Genomic DNA, 26093 nt, shown 5'->3' with positions numbered 1-26093 from the left:
ATTAAGGTGTTTTATATATTTTGTGATTTCTTTTTTACTAATAAATTAATTTTCTTAATATTTCAAATTTATTAATTTAATAGGTGATGCACTTAGTACCTATTAATTAATGTTTCTTTATAAATAGGATCCCTTCTACTAAGTTAATTAGTCCTAACTACCGATATATTCAAATATCTTTTTTTGTGATGATATAAGTGAAAATAATATTGTACTATTAAATCCAATAATTATCAACTAACTCAGGCAGAAAATCTTAAAAACCTTGTGATTATCAATTTTTTTTGGCAAGCAATTATTAAAAAAACCGTGATATCTCAAAACTGTAATTTTGCAGATAGGACCTCTTGTCTTAGGAGGGCAGTACTAAGGAATTACTCTCCTAAACGTGATCTACAAAATACTGGCTTACATCATATACAATCGACTATCGGGATGTTGTGAAAACATAGTAGGAAAATACAAATGTGGATTTCTTAAAGAAAAGTCAACTATCAATCAAATATTCCTTTGAAGAGAAGCTTTGGAATAAACATATGAGTATAAACACACTATACAAAGCCTGGTATAATTCAAAATTCCATGACACTTGGTGAAATTGGTAAAAGAAACCCTCATAACAGTCGAGTGTAAAGTTACAGTGCAGAACAGAGTATCAAAAACATTCCAGACTCAAATAGGACTTCGACAGGGAGATAGTCTATGGTGCCTCCTATTCAACATCTCCCTAGAGAAAGCTATAAGAGAATGTGGAATAACAACAAGAGGAACCATTATTAATCATCATCATCATCAATGGCGTTACAACCCTTCGTGAGTCTTTGCCGCGTTTACTATTGCCTTCCATGCTTGTCGGTCCTGTGCCACCAATTCCCATTGTCTCACTCCCATTTTCTCCAGATCTTCTTTGACTGCATCTTCATTAATAATAGGAGTGTATAAATACTGGCCTATGCGGATGACTTCGATATCATAGAAGTAAAAAAGGTAAACCTGATCCAATCGTTCACGACATTGGAATCAGCAGCAAAAAGAATGGGGCTACGCGTTAATATTAGTAAAATAAAGTATATTAAGGTGACAAATAATAATCATCAAGTAGCAAAAACCGAAGATCTAACGGTTGGAAAATGTACTTTCGAAAGAGTAAGGGAGTTCATACACCTAGGCTCCCAAATCAAAAAAACTTTTAACATCTGACATAGTCACAAAAAGAACGAAAATATTGATATATAAGCTCTTATTAAGCCCGTCCTCATTTACGCGTCCGAAATGTGGACGATGGCAAAAGGCTATGCAGAACGTTTAGGTTGTTTTGAAAGTCAAATCCTCAGACATATTTGTAAAGGAGTGCAGGAAAACGGATTATACCGTAGATGCCATAATTTTGAGCTTTCCGCTTTTATGCCGTTTACTGAACTTAATATTGGTAGGTCCATCAAAATATACAGACTGCGGTGGGCAGGCCACTTAGTGAGAATGAACGAGATGGAGCCGTCAAAACACATTTATAACCAAAGACCAGATGGAGCACAATTTAAGGACCAGGTGAAAAACGACTTAACAGTGTTAAGATCACGGAATTGGAAAATCAAGGCGAAGGATAGAAAGGAATGGAAGCTGATTCTAAAACAGGCCAACACTCATCAAGAGTTGTAGAGACAATGATGATGATGATTAATTTATGGATTAACGGTAAAAGTAGTATCGAGGACAGTTGGCGGGTGCTCCTATACAATTACATTATTTTAAAATTATCTTTCAATACGTCTTCAGTTCATAATAATCAAATTATCGTATTTTGATGAATAGAAATATCTGCCATAAAAAAGTAGGTTAATTAAGTTATTTATGCCTGGTTGCACCAACAGATCTTAAGCTCCAGCTTAGCTAAGCTCTACTTATAGATAGGGCCTGCTTGAGTATCACTTACGTTGCACCATAATTTTAGGTTCTTACCTTATCAATTATATCTATTATTATATTATGGTATTCTTATTGTAATATATTATAATTATATTATATTAATTCTTAATGTGGAAAATCCTTAGATTATATGGGATACCACTAAAAATCATAAACTTTATTAAACTCTTCTACGAAGGATACAAAGCCAAACTAGAACATTCAGGTGAAGTAACAGAAGAAATATCCATAGAAAGTGGAGTCAAACATGGTTGTGTATTATCCCCTACCCTATTCCTTATTATGATAGATTGGGTAATGAGAAAAGTAATCGACTATCGAACAGGCATCAGGTGCAACCTTTTCAAACAGTTAGAAGATCTCGAATTTGCAGATGACATCTGCCTGATAACTGAACACCGAAATCATATGCAAGTAAAAATTAACAAATTGGCACAGTACTCCGACACGATCGGACTTCGAATAAACACAGAAAAAACTAAACTTCTAAAAAATAATAACCATTTAAATAATAAAATAATGATAAACGGTAAAGAAGTAGAAGAGGTAGACAAGTTCACATATCTGGGATCTGTCATGGAAAGGAACGGGGGTACAAAAATGATATACAGACGAGAATAACAAAGGCGCAACACGCATTCAACGCTTTAAATAGAATTTGGCAAACAAACGAAATATGGGAAACAACAAAAATTAAAATCTTTAATAGTTGCATTAAAAGTATACTGCTCTATGGAGCAGAAACATGGAAACAGGACGAAAATACAACTAAAAAACTACAAACATTTGTAAACAAATCTCTAAGAAAACTCCTGAAAATATACTAACCAAACAAAATAACTAATACAGAACTATGGGAAAGGACAAAGCAAACTAACATATCTACTACAGTCAAGGAAAAAAAATGGAAATGGATCGGCCACACTTTGAGGAAAGACCAAAGCAGCATAGCAAGACAAGCACTTGAATACCAACCAGAGGGGAAAAGAAAGAGGGGCAGACCAGACAACAGCTGGAAAAGAACAACAACGAGAGAACTCGAAAAAATTGGACTAAGATGGGGCGAATTCAAAAAGAGAGCAAAAGATAGAAGAGAGTGGAGGGAATTAGTTCACAATTTATCCAGAGAATAAAAACAAAAGAAGATGCGCTGTCCCGGCCAGACAGCAATCTTACACTTTTGGCCAAGAAACGCATAAGCGCCCAATACTCCACAAGGAGGGATGGAACGAGAGAGAGAGAGAGAGAGATATTAATTCTTATGATATTCTCGACTTAATCTTAAGATCTGTTGGTGCAACCGGGCATTAGTCACACATTGTTTCTTAACTTGCAAAATAAATATTGTTGATGTTTAAAAAATGAGCTTTTCACATTTTATTAAATAATTACTTTGTGGAAAATTTAAATTTCTTGTAAGCTAAGAAACTTTTCTAAACTAACTTATCCGATATAAAAATTGTAAATTTCAACTTCATGTTTAAAATTTTTAAATCCAACGATAAGCTTGAAAAGCTTTCTTCGTTATAGTTTTAAAAATAAGTTAAATTCCATTTAAATGAAATCACCCTGTATACACATCTAACAGTTCTTTGTGTTTAGTAAACAGACGTATAAAGCCAGTAGCTATAGAAGTAGAAAAAACATTTAGGACGTCCTAATTAATTCTACAAATCTCAATAAACCAAAGCATGTTTCTGTTGACACTTTAGTACAACAAAGATGGATTAAACAATATTGAATAAAACCGCTAAGCGAGTATGTTATCGATGTCAGGTACTCGAAATCCCACACCCGGTGTATAAAAAAATGGGGTTAAGATCTATCAAAAATCCCCTCCAACGGGTTGCAATAACTATCAACTACGGAGAACATAACGAAATTGTTCAAAGATCTATTGATGTTTATGTAGTGGGGCTGTTCTTGTAAATTATAAAGTTAAGTACTATTCTAACTAGATTAGTTTACAAATTATAGTGTTTAGGACAAGTGCATTACACTGACATCATTTTTGGATATTTATTTACTGGGACTGATTCTAATTTGTGACTTTGTAAGTACGTTCTTATATTATCTATTATACAAGAGTATTTATTTTGTCGTCTTCCTACCTTATATCATTCGTTTGTGATCCATTTACTTACATACTCCGTGGCGTTATAACCCTTCGTGGGTTTTAGCCGACTCGACAACTTGCCTCCATTCCTCTCTGTCTTGAACAATCTACATCCAATTCTACATGTCCATGGCTTTAAGGTCTCTTGCTATTATTATATCGTCATTGGAGTCGAGAACGTCAACGTGGTCTTCTTCCAGTTGGGATTTCTTCCCATACCAGCCTTACTATTCTTTCGTCACAATGTCTTTTGAGGTGTTCTGTCCATAGAAGTCTTCTAGACTTTATATCTTTTATTATGCTAGCGTCTGGATACAGTTCTTCGAACTCTTTGTTAATTCTTATTCTATATTGTCCTGCTGCTTCATCAAGCACAGGCCCAAAGAACTAGTCTCCCTTCGTTTTCATTTGTTACACTCAAAAAATTTAGTTCGTAATATTGATTAACAGTGATTATTGAGTAGTATTTCGTTGTAACAACAATTTAATTTTTTGTTTCAACGAACTTTTAGACAACGAACTTTTATTGTCACAATGATTGAATAATAATTGTGAAAATAACTAGAGTACATTAATCAATAACACTCAATTTATTCAGCCAATTAGTTAGTTTCGTATATTTAATAAATAATTGTAATTCTGGCAGCAAAACACTTTCTTGATTTCGTAGATGATAAACCTTGGTTTATCGTGACAATGTACAGATTTCATTAAAACAAGGAACAAATGTTGTTAATATAGAGTAATCTTTGATTATTCCATAGATTGTTATGATCCACTGATTGTTATGACAACTAATGCATTAGTCAATCTACTACTGCTTTTAATATCCACAATCAATGCGTTCATGGTAACAATAAACGCAGTTGTTGAAACAATAAATGTTTTTTGCTTGACCAATTGAAATGTAACGGCTTTTCCTTATCGTGATACCCCGAGCTTCTTTGTGTTACCATTGTTTAAAAAATAATTTTTTGTTAAACAATGCTGTTACCTCTGCCGAAATGCCAAATAATTTCATTTCGTTTCCAAGTGTAGTCCGTACTGGAAGGAAGTTTTCGTGTGTCTATTATCGTATTCAATTTTTTTCGAATCCTGAGAAAACTAATTAGTATTTTTGAAAAATTTAAACGCAGAATAAAATATTACAGTATTATCGAGGGTCTGAAGCCTCTGAGAACTTATATGTAGATTATTTTAATAAGTCAGAGGGGTGAAAAAGAGAAAATTTAGTATGATTTTTAATTTCAAATATACCATTCCAAAAGAAACTTTTTGAGGGGAATTCTAAGGGACTTTCAGCCCTCGGTAATAATGTAATATTTTATTCTGCGTTTACATTTTTCAAAAATACTTATTAGTTTTCGTAGAATGTCAAAGAAAATGAATGCGTTTAAAAAGAATTCGATCGAAATTTTGCACCTGCGCTCTCAAAAAGGATTAAAGTGTTATACATTTTTGGAATCACTATTTCATACGCTTTTAAATGAGCTGTCACATGATGTACTTTCCCATTAAAAAAAATCAAAGTTGTGCCTGTCACCTGAAGAGGGATCGTGCAAAGTTCCAAACATTGATGTTATAATATACTTTGATTATTTTAAAAATCGACCTATCCGAGTGTTTTGCTTATGTGTGCTAAAAATAAATAAGTTAATAAGGGGGGGGGGTAACACTTATTCCAGCGCACTGTATAAGTGAAATCAAAAATGAGAAATCATACAGTGTAAAGTCCATTAGGTTTAGGACAAAAACGAGGGATTTGCAAAATTATTAATAATCAATTAGTCTCATACATTGAGTTAACGTATTCAGGAATTATTAATATAAAATACGTTCAAATTGTCCTTTTCATGAGCATTTTTCAGTGCGTAACAAATGATGGGAAAGAGGGTAAGTCCGTGATAATACACATTTATGACATTTATTCTAACATGACATTTTAGTTAAATCTGACAGTTGTCACATTTTATTTTCAATTTGGAATAAAAACAAATCAAATGTGTTTCTTGCATTTATAAAATGGTATTTCCTTTGATTTGTATAGTCTTATAAATTATACAGATTATATTTGTCATATTATTATCTAATTAAAAAAATTATTTTTTTTATTATGGCGCCATCTATCGACAACTAGAATAATTAGAATAAATGTTGTAAATGTCTGTAATCACGGACGTGCCTTTTTTTCTGTCACATACAATTTAATGCGTTAGAAAGAAATCGAAAAACTGTGACGCACTGAAAGATGATCATGAGAAAAAGAATAGTAGGAATGAACGAAACTGATTGTAGGAATGAATAGAATTATTGTATTGTAAGAATAACCGAATTTATTGTGGAAATGAACGGAATTTAATTGTAAGAATAAACGGAAATAATTAATTGTAGAAATAAACGAAATTGATTGAATGCAGGAAGCAGTATACGTTAGGAGAAATAACACTGTAATTGACACAATGAATAGTCTTCGTCGGTCAATTAACGACGTTCTTGTTTCAATGAATAGTGTTCGTTGACTCAGTGAACAGTGTTCGTAATATCAATAAAGTGATATTATGGTATACATAATGAAAGTATTAATATATTAATAAATGGATGTTCAGCCATTCAATAAACGTAATACATTGGATCAACTAACGAAAATAATAAATTGATGAACATCGCTTTGTTGTTCCAATAAAACCAAGAATTGGACAAATTTTAAGTATTGCTTTTGTTATCTGAATTAACATTTATAATTTATATATCTTGTTAGTTATTTCCATTTTATAAGACTTTGAAGGGCATAAAGACATCTGTTGCCGGCTTGTATCCTATTGTCTTTTTCTTGTTATCCTTTATTATTGTTCCAATATATTTTAATTATCTGACGCGCTCATGCTCAAAGTCATCAATGGTGATATTCTGTCCGATTCTATTGTTTTGGTTATTGCGGCTCATATACTTATATTTACTTTTAATTTCATTGATTAGGAGCTTCATCTTTTCTGCTTCCTTCTTGAACCTGACGAAAGTCTCCTTCATCGCTAATCTAGTGTTTCCTATTAGATCGATATCGTCTGCAAATATTAACAGTAAGTTTGGTCCTTCTCGATGAGATACTGTAGTCGGTTTTTAGATTTTTGTAGATTTTAAATGTGATGATGGCAATTAGATGCCTTTCCGATAGATACTTATCTGGTTGTGTTCTTTCTTTTGGTCTTTTATCTCTTGCTGGTTTGTCTGAACTGCTATGCTAGTAACGCGATGAATATAAATCAGATGCAGAGACTAGCAGCTGAATAGGGCTACTGTGAAAGAAAGTATTAACAAAACGTGGTATGAATATGTCATTTCACGTATGCGTACTTATTCCGAATTTAAATCTTATATTTTCTTTTATACTTTTATTTTCTTTTATACGATACTGAAGCAGAAATGTAAACTCTAATCGATGCAATGTGTAAGATACTGAAAGCTTTTGAAATGTTGAGATATAAACTGTTAAAATTCCGAGAGATACTAGTAAAATGAAAATGTCTGCATTAGGTTAAAAAAAATCAATAAAATGGAATTTTTAAGTGCATTAATACCAACGACTTATAAGAGATTTAAGGTGAAAAAAAGTAGTCAAGATAAAACCAAAACATCGTGGCTAAATACAATACATCAATCGTATGACGAAAGATCTAAAAATAAGTTATCGGTATTGTGGAAGGGCATAGGACAGGTAGAATAAAATGATAATTTAGATGTACCTTTGGACTTACTGCATCTAAAAATCTTTTGGATTTAGAGCATCTATGACAAAAACTATTTGGATAAAATTTAGAGCGTCTATGCCAAAGAAAATTTCCAAACTATGTACCTAAATGAAAAAGTAGTCCTATAAGACTTTTTATTTGATTTAATTATATTTTTCTACAACCGTGTTAAAATAGTTATTTATGAAACAGTTCGTGAAGTATGCTTTTTGCGAACGCACGCGATTTTTAGAGCACGAGCGACAACGGAGCGAGTGCTATAAATCGCGTAAGTTCGCAAAAAGTACTTCACGCAAAGTTTCATACAATATTTTATCTACGATAAACAAATAAAACAAGCTGTAACTCCTCGTCACTGGAATGCATTTCTATTCTACAATTTTTAGAACTTTGACATTTAAAAATTCTAACTACTTTCAAACCACAAAACTGTCAAAACTTTTGTTGTAATTCATTGCTCATATTGTCATCACCATGACAAAGCGAAAGTTAAGGATTGTCACCATGACAACGCGAAAGTTATAAACAGTGCGAAAAAGTAAATCCCATTTAAAATACATTGTTATTTAAGGCAGGCACACTTTAAATCCTTTACGCACTGCTATCTATAATGACAGTTTTCACAAACTAAAAACTTATACATAATATGACATAGAGTAGATAAATTGCATTTATCTACTATTTATCTACTCTATGTCACATTATGTATAAGTTTTAGTTTGTGAAAACTATCATTATAGATAGCAGTGCGTGAAGGATTTAAAGTGTGCGTGAAGTAACAATGTATTTTAAATGGGACTTACTTTTTCGCACTGTTTTTAACTTTCGCGTTGTCATGGTAACAATTCTTAACTTTCGCGTTGTCATGGTGATGACAATATGAGCAATGAATTACAAAAAAAGTTTTGACAGTTTTGTGGTTTGAAAGTAGTTAGAATTTTTAAATGTCAAAAAAAATTGTAGAGTAGAAATGAATTCCAGTGACGAAGAGTTACAGCTTTTTTTATTTGTTTATCGTAAATAAAATATTGTATGAATCTGTGCGTGAAGTACTTTTTGCGAACTTACGCGATTTATAGCACTCGCTCCGTTGTCGCTCGTGCTCTGAAAATCGCGTGCGTTCGCAAAAAGCATACTTTACGAACTGTTTCATAGATAACTATTTTAGCACTCCATAGGAGCGTTAAAAATGCTACTTTAAGGCACTAGTGCTTTAAAAATTTTAAGGCACTGCAGTCAAAAGTGAATTATCAAATTGTGAAACGTCAAAATATTTATATTTTATTTATTAACATTAATATTAATAGTACAACTTGCGCAATTTGAAAAAGTTGGTTTAAAAGGTTTTTTAAAATTCAGTTTAAACTGTAATATTGCATTTTTAACACGTTTGTAGAAAAAAACAAGTTTTTCTACAACCGTGTTAAAAATGCGATTTTTAGCACTCCATGCGTGCGTTAAAAATGCAACTTTAAGGCACTAGTGCTTTAAAAAAAATTTAAGGCACTACAGTTCATATTGATCGTATATGCAATTTTGATGTAATGTCAAAAAAATATAAAATTGGAATGTCAGTCAAGTTCAATAAAAGTTTTTGTAGGTATTGTCCTGTAATTACGTTTGTAGAAAAAATATTGTATGATATACCTACGTGTTAAAAAGTACATTTTTAAGGCACTCATGTGAATTGCAGAACTCGCTATCGCTCATTCTGCAAACTTTCACATGCGTACCTTAAACGTGTACTTTTAACACTTACATCATAAATAGCTATTATGTAACGGTATAATATTTTCGCTAACAATTTTTAGACATTACCCTCGAGTGTAGACAGCCAGTTCTACCTTTTACGGCTCATAGATTTCATGGTTTCAGCAATTAACAAAAATATTTTATTTTATAAATTTATGACGTTTGTAGAAAAAATATTTTATGATATACGTGTTAAAAAGTACATTTTTAAGGCACTCATGTGAATTCATAATTCGCTTCGCGCATTCTGCAAACTTTCACATGCGTGCCTTATAATTGTACTTTTAACACTTATATCATAAATAACTATTATATTTATATCTCAGCTTGATTCGCCCAATATTGGACATAGGCCTCCATATGGCATTCGTTTTTGATATTTGTCTGCCCATGGCATTTCTCTAGTGGCATTTTCAAAATGTACAAAAGATGGTGACTTTCAGCAAAAACTTGCTATCGTTTGGATAAAATGAAAAGTCAAATATATGGTGAAAGCGCTCAATTCAACCTCCCGTATAGTCGATATCATTATTAGTGTTATAACGTAATTTCAGAATTTCTGCTTTGTCAGATATTCAGACTGATACAAATCATACACGGAAAACTAACGATTGAATTATCAATTTGTATCAGCCCAAGTACTGACGAAGCAGAGATGCTGAAATGGCATTATAACACTCTATTAATACCGATTCATACACTATGTCTATTGGAGTTGTGTGGTATGCATCTTGATCTTAGGCAGTTCGTAAATATACTGATAAGATTTTTTAAGCTTTTTGTCAGAACATTTATTTTTGTCAGTTTTATTATGCCATCTATTCAGCTGTTTTGCCGCTTTTTATTCTTATGATTGTCGATTATACTTCTTCCAGAGCGACTTTTGATACATGTTCTTGGTTACTGGATACTTCTTCCAGTGTTACACAGGCTTTGTATACAGTGTGTCAAAGCCAAATATAATAAATTCATTATTTAACGAATGAGCGATTTTGGAAATAAATCCCGAAACAGATCGATTTTTATTTGTAAATTATGATTTGTCTTGCAGCTATATTATACTAATGACGTCATCTGTCAGGGTGTGATGATGTAATCGATAATTTTTTTAATAAGAATATGGGTCGTGTGCTAGCTCATTGGGAAGGTTATTCAATTTTCTATTCAGTAATATAAATATTAACATAATTATTTATAAAAAGTGCCCAAAAAATTTTGTTTTAAATTAAATTAATTGATACAAAAATAAGAATGTGCCTAATTTATTTAATTCAAAATACATTTTACTGCTGTCAGAAAACAAATAAAATGTTTATTCTTGGCAAATAAACATTACTTTTTACTTCAATTTAATGTTGAAGATGTCACCCACCTGCCTCTTTGCAGTTTGAATATTTAGTTTAAGGGAAATTTTTTGTGTCAATTAACTTAATTGAAAAACAATTTTTTGGACACCCAGGTTTTCATTTTGTGTTTTATTTTAACATTGTTACTTCTTTGTTACCATGTGATAAATACAGACATGTTAAAGATTACAACCCGTTCACAGAGGCACAAAGATCTCACTCGTACAATCCAATTTTTTACATGTTTTACGTTCTTTGTGATTAAATAATTAGATTCACCGCAATTTGAACCCGCCACTCCACACCCCCTCACCCTACCAACAAAAACGTTATTTTTTTTTAAATTTTAAGTGGGATGCAATCAATTTAAAAAATTCAAAAAATTCATAAGCATAATTGAGGCTTTTACAAAACATGTCTATTTTTAGAGACCCGTAGGATTTTGAGATACATAACCTCAAAATTATTATTTTTTTTTGGAAAAAAGCTTTTTTTAAGATGGCTCCAAGTCTAATTTTTTCTCCCGTTTCGTGTTTCTGCCATTGTCATATAGGACATTGATTGTCATAAAGGACTGAGTTACTTTAAATTATATAAAATATAACCTTTAAAAACCTTGATTAGATCTATTATAAAGTTTATAAAATGGGGAAAATTCCCAAAACCCCTAATAGTCGAGGAAATGAAGCTGAAAAAATGGCAAAACCTCGCAATTTTTTCGTCCAGCATCAATTTGTACAAAAATTTGGGATTAGGCTCATTACACCCTCTAGTTCATTTTCTATATTGAGCCGTTGTACACTTTTGGTTTTTTAAGGGTGAAAACTACCCCTAATTGTAAAAAATTATAAAATAACATTTTCAACTTTAATGTTGTCAACATTTGGTTCTTATTAGTTACATAATGATTGTTTTATGCTTTAAGATATACTATCATAATATTTCAACCCTTAAAACCACCCTTGTTGGATTTATAGTTTAAAAATATTTACTTATCCTAAAAGAATAATTTCGGCTTGCATCGATTAACATAAAAATTTGGGATTAGGATCATCTCACCCTATACTTCATATTCTATATCATGCTTAACGGCGTTGATTATTTTTAGGGGTGTAAACTACCCCTTATTGTCAAAAATTATATAAAAACATTGTAAACTTTAATATGTGTAAAATTTGGATTTGATTGGTTAAAAATGATTGTTTTATACTTTGGAATATAATATCATAATAGTTCAACCACCCTTAATAACATTACAGTTTTTATAAGTAGATATTTTAATAGATCTATACAGAAAAATAAGTAGAATTAAGGAATTACAAAAACATTTATTTTCACAAAAATACGAATGTACAAATATGTACAAATACAAATACAAATAGTTTTTTAGTCATCTTTCAGTATACGAACCAGTTCTGTGGTATTATACATACATTGAAAATTATACATAAGCGGACTATTCGAATTTTTCGAAAAAAAAAAATCGTTTTATAATCATAGCTCCTTCATTTTTGGCGATAAAAAGTTTTTTAAAAATTGACGTTGTAGGATTTTTGAAGAGTTATAAGATTTTGTAAAGTAAATTCCGTAAGATCCCTTAGATTTTAATTAGGGTGGGTTTAAAGGGCTCGAATAAGGGGGTGTTTGCTCGTAAATAGAGGTTATAAACATCTATATCTTTCTAACTGTTCACTTAAATGAAAATCTATGCACAAGAAAATTTTAGATATTAAAAAAGCTACAATTTAGTAGTCCAACATTTTTCTCGTATCTCCAGTATTTTCGGAGATATTTTGAAGTAAAAGGTGAAAAATGGGAAATTGCAAAAAATTAATTTTTCTTTAAACTCCAATTTATCTAAAATTAGGCCCTTTAAATAGGTCAAACTTCTTGGGTGTATTGACAATACAAATATAAAAGGAATTACAGAAAGGTCAAGAGCAATTTTTAATTAGGAGGGAAGTTAGGGGGTTGTTTTCACTGATTTTTTCATAGAGAAAAGCAGGTACCGACCTTTTTTTGATCACAAGTCGCTTAATTTTCAGGCTATAAACTTTTTATTATTATATTTTGAAAGATCTAACTATATACTTGAAAAATATTATTTAAGTTTTCCTCGAAAAATGCAAAGTTTTTCCGTTATTTGGCTTTGAATATTTCAAATTATGCATTTGACGAAAAAGGCTAACTTTTAACATGCCGTATCTCGGTTTGTATTACTTTTAAATATATTACAGAAAAAGAATTTGGTTTGTGTTACTAAATGATACAATTTTGATATCTACAGTTTTTTTGATTAATTGCATAGTTTTCGAGGTATTCTCAAAAAACCCTCTAAAAAAGTCGATTTTTTCGTCGAAAAACTGTTACTTTCAACCGCGAATAACTCGAAAAATATTAGTTTTACGAAGAAAATGTAAAAAACGTTTTTTTCTTAGAATTAATTTTTACATCGATTTACATGGTTAAAATTTAATAAAAAAATCCCGCCCGCGAGATGGGGTGGAAACCACCCCCAAGGTTTTAGCGTACAGCAGCATGATATAGAAAATGATCCTTGGACTATTCCCACCTTCTGTGAAAATTTCAAGTAATTCCATACTGGACGAAAAAATTGCGAGCCAAAATGCTTCATTTCCTCGACTATAAAAACAGTTTTTCGGGTTTTTGAAAGCGGCACACCCTATGGATAAATCCGAAAAAAATATAAATATAGTTTTTGATAAAATACACAAAACAAGGCCAAATAGACCTGCAGCCATCTCCAAAAAAAAAGTTATATGTACGCTTTTTTTAAGTTAGGTATACGCTTTAAAAAAAATAAATAATGCAGTTTGAGGTTATTTATATGCTCAAGCTGTGGGTCTATAAAATAAACAGGTTTTGTAAAAGCCTAAATTATGCGTGTGAATTTTTTGAAATTTTTAAATTGATTGCATCCCACAAAGAAAAATAACGTTTGTTTTGTTAGGGGGGGGGGTGGCAAAATTGAACTCTGTGAGTGAAGGCATTTTGCCTATCTTGACTGGTGGTACCCTTTATATTTCTTCCAAATATGTGTTTATAATACTATCGTCTGCGCTTTTATTACTCGAACTGTTGAGTAACAAAAATATTAATCATAAATATATGTACATTTTGTATATATCTTTCATCTAATTTCGTATTTATATTCATCCATTTTCGTTCTAGTCCTTTTGATATTTTGAATTTATAATTTTTCTACCATGTCTATAATACATCACTTTTGATATTGTCCATGTCTATACATTGTTGTCATCAGTGGCGTAGCGTGAGTGTCGGCCGCCCGGGGCGGAAGACAATTTTGCCGCCCTCTTATTTAGGTATTTTAATTTATTGTATACTATACATTACATACATTAATTATAGAGAACTTTTCGGCGAGAACAGTTATCAATATTTTGCATTATACAGGTTGGATTTTAAATAAAAAAGTTTATCTAAGTTTTACAATCACGTTTATTAATACAAAAATTCTTTTACTTTAACTAATTAGATACATTGATATAACTTAGGTATTACCGGTACCTGTCACTTAAGATTAGGTACACCTTGACGATCGACAAAATTAAATAAAATCAATTTTTAATTAGAACTGGAACGATACTATAATGTTATATTTTTATTTTTATTGAAAAGTAATATGAGTATTTGTTAGAATTAAAAACAAAACTTGCGTCTTCAATTAACAATTTATACGTCTACTTTTTTTAAGAGCAAAGTCCTTTATTGCACCGTCAATGTCTATCCCATCACACACCTCTTGCTCACTAGACAAAATAGCCAAATTAGTTAGTCTGAGCGTGTGCTCACTACGGAGACCAAAGGACTGTATCCTCGCTCCGACCCTCGCTCCCCGGTATTTATATTCGTGAATTCTCGCATTTAAAATAATGTATTTATTTTACATAGCGATCGATAATATAGTTTTGATCGCTATGTAAAATAAATACATTATTTTAAATGCGAGAATTCACGAATATAAATACCAGGGAGCAAGGGTCGGAGCGAGAATACAATCCATTGCTCTCCGTAGGTAGTGAGCAAACCCTTAGAGTACTCATTGTCGATCTTAAATAATTTTTAATCAATTTCAATTTTGAAAAACTCCTCTCACAGCTGGCATTGCTTATAGCAACTGTGAAAAATATTCGGAACATTATTAAAATATTCGGCAGAGTATCTTCCAGCTTGGATTTAACAATAAATTTAAATAATTCAAGCGGTCTGCATTAATCAATTTCGTTGCCTATAGCAGCAACGAAAGCCCGCAGTCGAAGTTTTTCAAGCTTGAAACCCTGCTCGTCAATTTCTTCAGATGCGTAGTCTAGTTTACATTCAGTGTTGTCTGGATCTAATAGTATAGCCGGCCGGCGTTAGATGAACAAACTTATCCGTTAAATTATGTTGCTGTTAAAAAGGCTCACGAATTTCTACAATAACTCTATCTCTATCTAACGAAGAAAACAGCTTTCGTCTCAACTCATTTTCATAAGACAAGTTAGCACCTCTAGTTCCGTCATCAAAAATATTCTTTCTTGTTATGCGCCTCCGAGGTTTTATGGAAACTCCAAGTTCTTCACACATATTTTTGCATAACCTACCTACAGCGCCATTTGCTCATTCCTCTCTTTTCTCTGTCAATATCATCTGCAATGTATTTACTTTCTGAGCGCACAATCTTATGTCAAGTCCCCTTGTTTGTAAATATTTTTATGCATCATTCACTTTATGTAGCATCGGTTGCCACAGGCCCAAAAAACAAAGAAAGGAAAATGACTGCATCGAAACTAGTGAAGCACCTGCATCTCTCCTAGTGTTTAAGCTTTCACCTGCCTCTGTCAGTTTTTCCAAAGTGACGAGAATGTCTTTGTCATAATGCCATGTCACATTTACGGCATCGCCTCTTGCACTCCACCGCGTGTCTTGAATCCTTCTTTTGCCTGTAGCTGCTATCAGAACTTCCCAACGATGTGTCGATGAGGAAAAAAAGAATAGCAAAGTTCTAAAGCGCCGAAAAAAGTTGTGGTGATTGTTAGTCATAAACGGGGAATTTCGACAAGTCAGTATAGACGTTCTTGCCAGTCGCTACAAAATATCATTCAAAGAAAAGGAATTCATCGAATTCGTCACAAAATAAGTAATAATGAAAAATTCCGTGGTCCTTTCGATCGGTCCGAATTTGTAGTTGCGATAAAAATATAAAATGGTTCAAATATTTACAAAATATTTTTATTATTTATTGTTAAATTTTGCCGCCCCTAAAAAGTGCCGCCCGGGGCGAGTCGCCCCTGCCGCCCCATACTACGCTACGCCACTGGCTGTCATGTGAATTTTCCTTCCCTATCGAAAAGATTCATCATCATCATGGCATCCACACTCCTAGCGGAGTGATTGCCGCCCTCTTTGGGCCCTTCCGATTCGTTTGTCGCGGTGAATCAATCCGCATTAACATTTTGGTTTTACAATTGGTTGTGTGACTTGGCATCTTCTACAATTTTCCTCCATTCGTTCCTGTTTTTGCTTATGGTTGCCCATTCTCTGACTCCCATCTTCTTAAGGTCCTCGACTATCTGGTTCTCCCATGTAGTTTTGGGTCTTCCTCGTGGTCTGCTTGATACAGGTCTCCATTTAAAAATTTTCTTGATGGCGGCTTCTGGATTTCTCCTTTCTATGTGTCCCATCCATCTGCGTCTCTGTGCCTTGATAAATCTGATGATGTCTTCTCCTTTCAGAAGTCCTCTTACTTCGTGGTTCATGAGTTTTCTAAATTCATTATTACCTAAATCTAGTGGGCCTGATATCCTCCGAATTATTTTCCTCTCTAGGATCCTCAATCTTTCTTCCTCTTTCTGGGTCAGACACATTACCTCAACATGATATGTGATTACTGGTCTAATTGCTGCTTTGTAAATCTTTAGTTTAGTATTCTGAGTAAGTTTCTTATCTTTTAGGAAGTTATTGTATTTCCAGTTTCCTGCCTGGATTCTTTCACTGATTACGATGCTTCTATCGTTAGTTCCATTAACTGAGACTCCAAGATATTTAAAGTGTTCTACCTTTTCAAACTTATATTCACCAATATTTAAACTTATTACATTATCTGGATTTTTTTCTTGAGCATATTAGGTATTTTGTTTTGTTTTGATTTATTTCTAAACCCCTTTTGGATGCTTCCTTGCATAACTTCGTAAATTCTTCCTTTAAACTGTTCAGAGCCCAAGCGGGGATTTTTGCAGTTACTCGAGCGCGTCAGATTATTAGATGCGGAGAAACCTTGTACCCTAAAAATGCACCGTTAAGGGGGGGGGGGGCGAAAAAAATCTATCCTGAGAAAAACTCGAAATTGTCAGATTAAGAAGAGCTAAGCTGAGTACATGCAAAACAGTGTATATTTAAAAAATCTGACGATTTGAGCGGGGCGTAAGGAAATGGGTGAGTCCAAAAGTTTCACATAAAAAAAGCGAATATTTCGCGAGATGAATGACAGATCAAAAAACTAAAAAATACGTGCTCAATATTTTTTTTTAAATCTATCGAATGATACCAAACACGACTTCTCACAGAGAGGGATGGGGGTAAATTTAATATTTTAAATACGAATCCCGCGATATTTCGCGAAATGAACATCAGATCGAAAAATTGAAAAATACACCTATTCAGTATTTTTGAAAAATATATCGAATGGCACCAAACACGATCCCCCACGGAGGTGAGGTGGGGGGTTACTTTAAAATCCTAAATGGGAGCCCCCATTTTTTATTATAGATTTGGATTTCTTACGTAAAAATAAGTAACTTTTATTCGAAACATTTTTTCGAATTACGGATAGATGGCGCTATAATCTAAAAAAACGAGTGTTGGAAATGGAAAAATAAATTAAAAATGGAAAGTCCCCACTAAAATGGAAAACTTTTCTTAACTTTTTTGGGTTTTAGGACCTACTCTTCACAACCCAATAGGTCCCCATAACGCTCGAGTGACTGCACATTTAGCATACTTTGCTCCCCTACCATTAGAATTTTTTATTATTTTTAAATACATGATGAAACAGCAAAAATTCTATGCGTGCAAAATTAATTGGGTATAACATTTCACTCTTGTCAACTTCAAATAGCCTTAATCACTCTTTGTAATGAAGTACCTATTGTTGATTCTCTAAAAAGTGGATCAGATTTCATCGAACCGTTATCGAGATGAAACTTTAGTAAAGAAATAATTATATGTAATTGACATCAAATTTGGCCAAGACGCTACATTAGGGTCACTAGGAACATTATTTGACAAGTGGTTGATTGAAGAGGTATTCAAGACCCCCTTTATCGATGTTTGTTATTAACTACTACAATAAATCAATCTCATTACAAATTCAATTTTTTTGCGCCAACAAATTTAAATTCAACTTTTCAATAGCACAATGCAATTACTGGCATATTTTAATGTATATACAGAGTCATCTATAAAGTTTTTTCTAATAATTATAGCTGTAAATCAAATTCATAGATACAAAGAATATACTTTGACGGTACAGAATATTTATTATAATTATCTAATGACAGATAATGATAATTATATAGTCATACATAGCTATAAATTTATTTTTCTATGGATGCTATACAATGTGCAACTTCCCTCACTACTTACATACATTCAAAACGAACAATTTCTCAGGGTGTGAGAAAAGTCAGCCATTGCAGTGAGAAATATTTTTCTCACGGGTTCCATACGTAGAATCGCAGTTTCCATGGTAACATGCACAATACAAACACAAATATTTTTACAAATAAAATGTGTCAAATCAAAACTTACGAGGAATTACCTTTCAAAACTGTTCAAATATAACTGGTAACTATAATTTTAAATAAATAAAAGTATATAAATATTAAGAATATTAATTACCTACATATATATTTTATTTCAATTTTGGCATATCATCTACATAATAGCACCTAAATTATTTAATTTTGAAGATTGAACTCTTGACAAAAACGCATCCATAGAAAAAGTACAGTGTACAACACGTGAGAAAACGACGTATTTCTCCCTCGCTTGATTTGCGGCACTCGCCTCGTACCTCGGCTCGTACCAACAAACTTCTACGCTCGTGAGGAATATGTCTTTTTTCTCTCTTGTTGTACAATATACTATTGTCCGTTAGTTCTATTATCTTGGTTCTATCGTTCGATATTTCGTCAACTCACTTTAATTTCAATAATTATATATTTTTTTATTGAATAATTATAAGATGACCCTTAGGATTTTTCTTCCAAAAAACGTTCTCAGTTATGTCCCCTTTTTTTTTGTAAACGTCTACTTTAATTAGTCTATTTATTTTTGACTAATCCGCTATGGTTTTTCTCCTTCCTCCTACAGTTGTAATCTTTTCTCAATGCCTACTTTCGTCGTCTCTTGTGATTATATATTGTAAAATCCGGAGATATGGGATGCAGCCAGAAAGCAGTTTATTAACGAAAAGTCTTGGATTTAAAATATTGTTTATTATATTTTTATTTCAATTATTCTAATTGTTTAAAAGGTAGTAAACTTTGCATCTGGGGCTTTTCGTTGTTTTCCTCGTAATACGAGAGATGTCGCTGAATTGCGTCTCAGAGGTGGGTTCATTGCATTGCGATGGTTTGCCTTAAATTGGCAGAATTGTTTGTATTTCCTTCAGAGTTGAGACTTCTGAGCTTCACCGATGAGGCCTAAGGATGCTGAAATAGCTATATGGAGATGGTGGTCCAACTCTGAATCAAATATAAACAAAACCTGCCTTGATCTTTTTTATCTTTTTCATTTTTACTCAGTTTGAGTATTTAGAAACTGTCTTTCGGTCCTTTCCCTTGACGAAGGGAAGGTAAATGCGTGGCCTAAGCGTCCTCTATTTGCTTTCTCCTACTTTCGTCGTCTCTTGTGATTATATATTGTAAAATCCGGAGATATGGGATGCAGCCAGAAAGCAGTTTATTAACGAAAAGTCTTGGATTTAAAATATTGTTTATAATATTTTTATTTCAATTATTCTAATTGTTTAAAAGGTAGTAAACTTTGCATCTGGGGCTTTTCGGTATTTTCCTCGTAATACGAGAGATGTCGCTGAATTGCGTCTCAGAGGTGGGTTCATTGCATTGCGATGGTTTGCCTTAAATTGGCAGAATTGTTTGTATTTCCTTCAGAGTTGAGACTTCTGAGCTTCACCGATGAGGCATAAGGATGCTGAAATAGCTATATGGAGATGGTGGTCCAACTCTGAATCAAATATAAACAAAACCTGCCTTGATCTTTTTTATCTTTTTCTCAATGAGTTTTTTCGATTCTACACTTAAATTTTCTTTTTTTATCTAGTTTATGTCTAGTGGATGGGAACCATACATTTTTGGAGTTACTTGGTAATCACTGGTAAACTAAATAGTGTTTACCGGCATTCAAAATATGCTTGATTATTTCAGGTTGGAACCATATATTCGGAAGTTATTTTATTACTGAATCTCCAGTCACGAAGATCATTATGCTATGTTCTTGACTTCTAGTCTATCGCGGTTATCTCTTTATTCTGACACTAGCCTAGAGTTTACTTTAGGGCTCCTGAAAGCCCCTATATCTGCTTGATTATCTATCTATATAGACTAGAAGCAAAGATAAGCATAGATAAGCATAGATAAGCATATATAAGCATAGATAAGCAAAATTATTGGCTAGAACTCGTAAAGTGAATGTGAATATAAAAGGAATTATATAAAACGGTAAAGGGTCATCATTCCATATATTTCTGGGCAACTATAGACACGTGTTTCGGCCTACTTGAACCTCATCAGTATAGTGTAGCAAATTAAAAAAGTTGTATGTTAACTTGGAAAATGATCACTACAGGAGCAATGTTACCAGTTTTGGTCATATTGTTAAAAGATCCGCATATCGCAGGGCTACAACTAACACTGCCAAGGAGGTAAGGCTACCTGAGGAAATGAAAAGCCATAGCGGAATTAAATAAAATGATGTTGAATAATCGAGTACAGATATCAATATAGATAAGCAAAATTATTGGCTAGAACTCGTAAAGTGAATGTGAATATAAAAGAAAATATATAAAATGATGAAGGGTCATCATTCCATACACTTCTGGGCAACTATAGACACGTGTTTCGGCCTATTGAACCTCATCAGCAGTGGCGACGCGTGAGTTTTTCTGAAGTGTTACCAAAACCAGATGCAAAAAATCTTATTTAAAAAAATGAAGATATGGCTAGATGTATATATACACTCACCGGTACAAAATTCCGCCACCCAAAATTTTTGATTAAGTTTGACAATCTATAACTTTATTAGATTTTAAAGATTCTTGCACGAGTTTGTAGGTACATGTATTGATGTCAATTGTTATTATTCCGGTAACAAAAAATTTTTGCTAAGATGGCATTATACGGGGGTGAATGTAAGCGTTGTTTTTTCTCCTAAATTTAAAAAGTTCTGTGGAAAAATTGGAGGGCTGATTTTGTTTCATACTCCTTTTGTATTATCCTGGAGGTATCACTAAGGACTTGTTTTTTGAATTGTCTGAATATCTCTTTTCTTGTAAGAACTGTAATTAAAAACACTGCTTTGAAGGTTTATTTAATTAAAAATATAAAACGCACTAAAATTAACAAAACAAAACAAATTTAACAACAAAACAAAACAATTCAATAGCGGGTATGTCCACCTCTTGCAGCAACGACTGCTCGCAATCTGTTTAGCATCTAATAAAGATGTGTTTTACTTGCCTGGGGAATAGCCCGATATTCCTCTACCACGGCCATAACTGTACCAAATTTTCTGGAGGCCTAGGATGACGGCAAATAGCTTTTTTTATTCATATCCCATAAATGCTCAGTATGATTGAGATCTGGGCTGCATGTGGGCCATTCTAATCTTATCAATCCAACCTCAATTGTATGAGTCAATCAGTGTTTTTATTTACAAAAAATGGTACAGCTCTTACAAGAAAAAATATATTTGGATAATTCAAAAAACAAAATGTTGGTGATACTTTCGGGAAAATATGACAGGACTATGAAACAAAATCAGCTATTCCATTTTTCCACAGAACTTTTTAAAATTAGGAGAAAATACAACGCTTCTTTTTTATTACTGGAATAATACCAAACAATATAAATACATTTACCTACAAACTGGTGTAAGAATCTTGAAAATCGGAGCACAAATAATAAAGTTATAAATTGTCAAACTTAATCTAAAATTTTGGGTGGCGGAATTTTGCGCTGGTGAGTGTAGCTTCAATAATATCATTTTGTATATCACTTGAAACTCTCGAAAAAACATATGTTTCTAGATGTTGACAAAATTTTTGATCTTTTTTGGCAATTAATGTTAACATGTCAGAGTCGTTGCACTCAAAATGACCACGAAACGCTAATTCTTGTTTGGCCCAAAAACATACAGTATCTATTATAAGTGTGCTAAGGATATACCTATCTATTTTTTTTAACAAACTCATTATGTTTAGCAATATTTGCTTTAAAAGCTTGGTTAAGAGAACTTTTGATTTTTGTTTTGTCAAACTGAATCAAATTGGGTATACATCTTACATGTAGGTAACGGAGAAATTTCATGTCTCCTTTTTAAAAATCTAACACTATTTAAATCGTGAAACTGGTCCACCCATTTTTCTGTAGAAACCAGAAGACATGGCCAACAATACAGTATATTTGTCTTGCAACCATAATATAACCAAGGATTTTCACTGTACCAACTAAATTTAAAATATCGAACTACTTTTGTTGATTCCTTTTTTAAATTGTTTAAAATAGGTCTTTCATTTTTAATCTCATTTTTTTCTTCAAAATTATACAAGGAGAATTACTTTTCAAGTAGTTGATCGATTAAGAAGCGACACTCATCCATGGTTAACTGCAGGCACACTTTTTATAGGTACTGTCACCAATTTTAAATGTGGTAACAGCGCTACTGATACACAACGCGCTTATGCCGTCGCTTCTTCAAAATTTTCAGTCACTAGCCGGTCCCGAGCGCCAGCGTGGGCATATAACCATTGTGACCAGAAATGAGTCTGGTAACAGAGTATAATAAAGTACAACTGAGTCACATAAACTCGCCAATATTTTCGTGTCTACGAGTAGTTGGCTATTTACTGCGTTAGGTACTATTACCACATAATATAATAATATATTTCTATTGGTAAATAGAATTATTAATCGTCATAAAATCGTTTATTTGCAAGATTTTTAACTGTTACCAATGGTAACAGTGGTAACATGGACGCTTCGCCAGTGCTCATCAGTATAGTGTAGCAAGTTAAAAAAGTTGTATGTTAACTTGCAAAAGGATCACTACAGGAGCAATGTTACCATTTTTGGTCATATTGTTAGAAAACCCGCATATCGCAGGGCTACAACTAACACTGCCAAGGAGGTAAAACTACCTGAGGAAATGAAAAGCCATAGAGGTATTAAATAAAATGATGTTGAATAATCGAGTACAAATATAATATAGATAAGCAAAATTATTGGCTAGAACTCGTAAAGTGAATGTGAATATACAGTGCTAGTCAAAAGTCCGTACCCCCCCTCGTATCTTTTGAACGGTTATACTTATAATAGTGAAATTTGGAGGAAGGAAATAAACGGATGTAGGCGTCGTAACTAGTCATGACAGGTGACGTAATAGTGACAGATGACGTTGCAGCGCCACCATGACAGATAATTTTAAATGGGACCTTATGGCAAGTGATACCTCGTTTGAAAGGTATTGAAAATACCTATTTAGTCATACTAATTTTGTTTGAGTTTAAGCTAATTTTTATGAATAAATGATATAATATAAAATTTGAGTTTCGCATTTAATTAATAAAAATTTAAACCTCCGCCTATGATTACTTGTCAAAAGGGTTGACGTTGACGTAAAAACTATTAGAGAACTGAAAAACGTGAACTTTTTTGACAAAAAGAACATAGGCGGACATTTGAATTTTTATTAATTAAACGCGAAACTACAATTTTATATTTATTTCATTTATTCACCAAAATCAAAATCAATTTATATCCAAAAAAATTAGTATGACTGAATAGGTATTTTAAATATCTTTCAAACGAGGTATTACTTGCCATAAGATCCCATTTAAAATTATCTGTCACAGTGGCTCTGTAAAGTGATCTGTCAATATTACGTCACCTATCATGACTAGTTAAGAAGACTACGTCCGTTTATTTCCTCCCTCCAAATTTCACTATTATAGGTATAACCGTTCAAAAGATACGAGGGGGGTACGGACTTTTGACTAGCACTGTATAAGGAGATATATAAAATATATGAAATATGTACGAAATATATATTATCTATTTAGGTTATTATAAAATATATGTATAAATTGGTATCAAAATTAATGTTAACTTCTTTTAGCATAGGTAGAGTATAGTTAGATTATTTTCTATTTAGTACCTACTCGAGAAATTAGTCCTGCAGTTGTTTGTCAGTTTCTTCATATACGGTTTCTATCAGTTTTTTGATACGAGTTTCTTCTTGTACATATTAACTCTTAAAAAATTAGGATGATTTATTTTATGGTAAGTATTCTTGTCCGTTGGTCTGTTGTTGCTTCCTTATCGTTTCTGTTTTTTAAACATTATGGACAGATTCTTACACCACAGTGCCCAGATTATGTTTTGTTTTTAACATCACTGCCAAACAAAACCTTTCTAATAGTGTAATTCAAGTTTGCCAGTCTATTTCCTTGTTAACTGTGACAAAGTGGCAGAACTTCTGAATAGCAATTTCACTATGAGAAGATTCTATGTGGTCCAAGTTGAATATTTTTGTAAAAATACTAGAAATACGCTCAGTGAGGAAAGATTCTATCAAACAATAATAAGTTCACAGCGGATTTGGTACTTATGATCTCGACTCCCGATTGGTTGTGTTTTGCATCAGCCACCTGTTATGATTAGTCTAAGAGCTAGTGGACCCTCCGACTAACGGTCGTCCTGTAAGGCTAGAAATTTGTCTAGTGATAATTCATAGCACACCAAGGCTAAAAACCATGACCTGGCAGGCATCAGCCGTGCACGTGTATCTACCAGGTGAATCGAAAAGTGCAAATTTAGGGGGTAAAATAAACTTTCTCCTGTAAAGTTTAAATTTAAGTATGTGTTTGAGTAAGTCATTTAGAAGAAATGTGTACAATGACAGGCGATTCTGAAGAGCATAAGACCTTGCCAGGCGAGGGGAAAGATTATGGGTTTTTCCTAAAATTATTTTTTTTGCACCGAACAAATTTTTTTTTTAGGTTTTTTGAATCATTCCAAACAGAAAAGGTCTTTGGTGATTTATCTCTTAGGTTAATAGTTTTTGTTATATAAGCGAATAAAAATTTTGAAAATTGCCAAATTGGCAATTTTTAACCCTAAATCGGACATTTAACTAAAAATTTCACTGTTGCCAAGGTAGGTAGATATTCTTTAAACATTGATTGATGAAATCCCGAAGAGTTTTATGCAATAAAATATCGAAAACCCCTTTGTTTTTAATTGCCAATCAAGCGGGCGCGACACTGTAGTATAAGTGAGGACGTTTGAGTTTGCATAAATTCATTATCTCGAGAAAGGGCAAATTTAAAGAGAAATTCTCAGACAGGTCGAATTTTATTCTTAAATTAGGACTTTTTGGCATATATATAATACTAGTGACGTCATCCGTCTGGGCGTGATGACGTAATCGATGATTTTTTTAAATAAGAGTAGGGGTTGTGTGATAGCTCATTTGAAAGGTTATTTAATTTTCTATTCAGTAATATAAACATTAACATAATTATTTATACAGGGTGTACAAAAAAATTTTTTTTATTAAATTAATTTAGACAAAAAGAAGAAAAAAATTGTTTGTACACCCTGTATAAATAATTATGTTAAGGTTTATATTACTGAATAGAGAATTAAATAACCTTTCAAATGAGTAATCACACAACCCCTACTCTCATTTAAAAAAAATCATCGATTACGTCATCACGCCCAGATGGATGATGTCACTAGTATTATATATATGCCAAAAAGTCCTAATTTAAAAATAAAAATCGACCTGTCTGAGGATTTCTCTTCAAATTTGCCCATTCTCGAGATAATTAATTTATGCAAACTCAAACGTCCTCATTTATACTACAGTGTCGCGACCGCTTGA

At 32.6% G+C, this 26093-nt stretch overlaps 1 protein-coding gene across 1 annotated transcript in view; it reads left to right on the top strand.

Moving 5' to 3' along the window:
* The first annotated feature begins 3841 nt into the window (after positions 1-3841).
* Positions 3842-26093, top strand: part of LOC114332689 (acyl-CoA Delta-9 desaturase) — a 79027-nt gene continuing 56775 nt past the window's right edge. Inside the window, exon 1 of the mRNA XM_050646631.1 lies at positions 3842-3979. The gene's annotated coding sequence lies outside the window, so the exon portion shown is untranslated. The remainder of the gene's footprint in view (positions 3980-26093) is intronic.

The sequence above is a fragment of the Diabrotica virgifera genome, chromosome 1 (genome assembly GCF_917563875.1).
Source record: "Diabrotica virgifera virgifera chromosome 1, PGI_DIABVI_V3a".
NCBI classification, from domain to species: Eukaryota; Metazoa; Arthropoda; class Insecta; order Coleoptera; family Chrysomelidae; genus Diabrotica; species Diabrotica virgifera.
This window is presented reverse-complemented; position numbering and strand designations above follow the sequence as displayed.